Source organism: Miniopterus natalensis, chromosome 1, assembly GCF_054644295.1.
Source record: "Miniopterus natalensis isolate mMinNat1 chromosome 1, mMinNat1.hap1, whole genome shotgun sequence".
Classification (NCBI taxonomy): domain Eukaryota; kingdom Metazoa; phylum Chordata; class Mammalia; order Chiroptera; family Miniopteridae; genus Miniopterus; species Miniopterus natalensis.
This window is the reverse complement of record NC_142081.1, coordinates 114,157,160-114,161,210: the sequence shown is the minus strand read 5'-3', so window position 1 is coordinate 114,161,210 and position 4,051 is coordinate 114,157,160. Positions and strand designations below refer to the sequence as shown.

Below are 4,051 nucleotides of genomic sequence, written 5' to 3'. Positions count from 1 at the left end.
TCTTTCTTTCTCCCTTCCCCACCCTTTTTCCTCTCTTTCAAAAAATCAATGAAAACATATCTTCAAGTGAGAATTAGAAACAAAAGCCATAGAGAGAACCTTAAAAATTGCCAGGAAAAAAATACATAATATCTTCAAAGGATAAACAATGACACAGATAGCTGACTTCTTGAGAGAATCAGTCAAAAAGTGTATTAGTTTGCTAGGGATGCCAAAGTACCACAGACTGGGTGGCTTACCCAGAAATTTATTTTGAAGGACAGTTTTGAAGCATAGAAATATGAGATAAAGATGTCAGCAGGGTTCATTCCTTCATAGGCCTCTCTCCTTAGCTTCTAGATGGCTGTCTTCTCCCTATGTCTTCATGTGTTCTTTTTTGTGTCTGTGCCCAAATTTTCTTTTTTTTCCACTTTAAAAAATTTTTAAATTTTTCAGTTACAGTTGACGTACAATATTATGTTAGTTTCAGGTGTACAATCTAGTGATTAGATATTATTTCACTTACAAAATTATCAACTCGATAAATCTATTACCCACTGATACCATACATAGTTATTACCATATTATTGACTATATTCCTTTAGTGAGAACATCATCAAAGAGCTAGAAGACATAAATTTGAATTAGATAACATAAAAAAGTACAGGTCAGAACTGAAGAATACATGAATTGAAATGAAGAATACATTACAGGGAATCAACAGTGGAGTAGATGAATCAGAGGATCAAATCATAGGTTTGGAAGCTAAGGAATTAGAAAACACCCAATCAGAACAGCAAAAAGAAAAGAATCCCCCCCAAAAAGTTAGGATGGTATAAGGAGCCCTGGGGACAAGTTCAAATGTACCAACATTCACATCATGGTGGTGTTAGAAGGAGAGAGAAAGCAAGGAATTCAAAACCTGTGTGACAGAAATCACCCCTAACCTGGTTTAGACACACAAGTCCAGGAAGCACAGAAAGTCCCAAACAAGATGAACCCAAAGAAACCCACACCAAGACATATCAAAATTAAAATGCCAAAGGTAAAAGACAAAGAGAGAATCTTAAAAGCAGCAAGAGAAAAGAAGTTCATAATCTACAAGGGCCCTCTCCCATAAGACTTTCAGCCGATTTCTCGACAGAAACTTTGCAGGCCAGAAGGGGTTGACAAGAAATATCCAAATTTATTTTCTTATAAAAATACCAGTTATACTGGATTAGGGCACACCCCAATGCCTCATTTAATTTAATTACTTCTTTAAATACCTTATTTCCAAATACAGTCAAATTCTGATACACTTTGAAGTTAGTTAGGACTTCAACACAATTCAGCCCACTATAAAAATAGAAGACAAAAGGTTGAAACAAAATAATTGTCCATCTAGAGTTATAATACCTCCAAAAACTTTCTTTCAAAAATGAAGGTAAAAATAGACATTTTCAGAGAAAAATGAAAAAAGTAATTATCAGCAGCAGACTTGTGATTAGAAAATTCTAAAAGAGATCCTCAGGCAAGAGCAAAATAGTCTGAGATAAAACTAAAGAGAAGTAGTGAGAAATAAAGAGTAAAAGAAAGGGTAAACAGTAGAAAATTAAATGAATATTGCCTTTAAAAAATTATCTTGACTTTCAACATTCAAAGTTTATATAGAATGAAATTATGTGACAACAATGGCTGAAAGAGCAAACCACAGTGAATAAAATTAAAATATTCTAAGGTCCTTAAATTATATAAGAAGTGATAAAATATATTTTTTATAGTTTAATAAATCAGGGATGCATGTTGTTATATTGAGTTACCACTAAATCAATTGTGAAATAATAACTAATAGATCACAGTTAAGATAAATGCATATATAATATATTAAATTGCCTTCTATAGTGAAACAACAATTTAAAATGAAATTTAAGAAGGTATCATTTGAAATACCATCAAGCATCATCAGATACCTAGGAATAAATACAGTGAATGATGTGTTAGAACTCTATATAGAAAACTAAAAGTATTATTGAGAGAAATTAAAGACCTTAATAAATCGAAAGATATATTATGTTCAAAGATCAGATTATAAAGATTGTCTTTGTTTGCAAACTGATCTATAGATTACATATAATTCTATTCAAGATCCCAATAAATTCTGTGTTGTGAAAATTGACAATAAGACCCTAAAATGGGTATAAAAATCCAAAGGTCCAAGAATAGTTGAAAAATCTTTGAATGTACAGAATAAAATTGAAAGACATACTATGTTGGATACAAAGATTATAAAACTACAGGAACAGACATGGTCTAGAATTGGTGTAAAGATAGACCCATAATCAGATGAACAAAACAGAGTGTCCATATACAGCTACGCACACCTACATCTATAGTCACCTGATCTGTAACAAGATTACACAATATTGCAATGCGGAAAAAATGGTCATTTCAATTAATCATGCTCGAGCATTAGGTTATTTATATGGAAGACAATGGACTTCAAGCTTTACCTTGTGTCGTTATAAAAATTACGTCCAAGAGCTCCCCGGGCCCGCGGCGATGCCCAAGCGGGGCTGCCCTTCGGGGACGCGGCCCGGCTGCAGCTCCAGGTCCGCGGGGCTGGAAGGAGCTGGGCCGCGGCGTGTGCGCGGAGCGTTACCGCGGGAGACCTTCGAGACCCCACAGCTCCTTTCTCACGGGGCGCAGCCTGCATGGCCCTTGTGTGGGAGGGAGGCTGTGCTGTGGGTGACCTACCGCAGTCCCCGAAGCCAGGTCTCATGGGAGCCCCGCGGGCCCCGCGTGGGCAGATGCTGATCGGACCCACGGCCCACCGACCAGGAGCGGAGCCCAGGCCTGCGAAGCCCACGGGTCTGGGCGGCGTCCAGAGCCCGCTCCTGGTGCGCGCGAGCTGCCGGCGGGACAGCAGTGTGCGCAGGGTGAGCTGCCCTGGGCGGGGGTGTGCGCACCTGCAGCAGCTGCGGGGCTGTGGCCTGCGCCCTGTGCGCCCCCGTGGACCGCAGTGACGGTCATGGGAAGGTGTCTGCGCCAGCTGTGCCCTGTTCAGTGCTGAGGGCCCGGTGGGTGTGGCCTCGCCTGGACGACCTCACTGCTAGGTGACCTCACTGGTATCGGTGCAGAGGGACCTTGGCCGGGGGCAGCCTTTCTGTTTGATATTTGTACTCGTGGTGGCAATGAATAAATCCTATATATTTTGACCATAAAAAAAAAAAAATCATGTCCAAATAGCTCATAAATCTAAATGCAAAAGATAAAACAAAAAGCTTCTGCAAAGTTGCATGAGAGCTTGGAATAGGTAAAAATTTCTTATATATAAATATTCTATCAATAAAGGAAAAGGTTTATAATTGAATTTAAATATAAGAGCTTTTCTTCAAAAGAAATCATTAAGGGCAAATCATAAGGTATTAAAATATATTAACAAGATATATATATATATGTATATATATATATGACTATGATTCATTTTCAGAATTTATTTTAAAAACACCGTAAAATTGCTAATAAAAAAATAGTCAATCTAATGAGAAATTATCAAAAAACTTAAGTAACCCCTTCCCAAAAGCCGATATCCAACTGGCCATTAAATATATGAAAAGGGCCCCACTGGACGTGGCTCAGCAGTTGAGCGTTGACCTGGGATCCAGGCGATCGGGGTTCGATTCCCAGTCAGGGCACATGCCCGGGTTGCGGGTTCAATCAATGACTCTGTCATCATTGATGTTTCTATCTGTCTCTCCCTCTCCTTTCCTCTCTCTGAAATCAATAAAGAAGTATTTAAAAAAAAAAAAAAAAGCAAAACATTCTAAAAAAGAAAGGAATGGTCTGCAGATATATCAGTTTTAAATATTTTTTTGGCCTGGAGACTTTTCATCCCTCCTATGTCTGTCCCCAGCCACAGTAAACTACTATCTTTTTACCTCCCGCCTGGCTTTCCCTCCTCTTTCTCTGGTATCTTTATTTTATTTTATTATTATTTTCTTTTTTTCTTTAAAAGGAGCAAGAATGAAAGAAAACAGGGCAACCATATAGGAAAGTATTGAAGTGATTTAGCTTATAACAATTAAAATAA

The 4,051-nt window shown here is 38.1% G+C and overlaps 1 pseudogene; it reads left to right on the top strand.

Annotated features, from left to right (window-relative positions):
• The first annotated feature begins 2,520 nt into the window (after window positions 1-2,520).
• LOC148094342 (apoptosis regulatory protein Siva pseudogene) lies at window positions 2,521-3,074 on the top strand (annotated as a pseudogene).
• The last annotated feature ends 977 nt before the right edge of the window (window positions 3,075-4,051 follow it).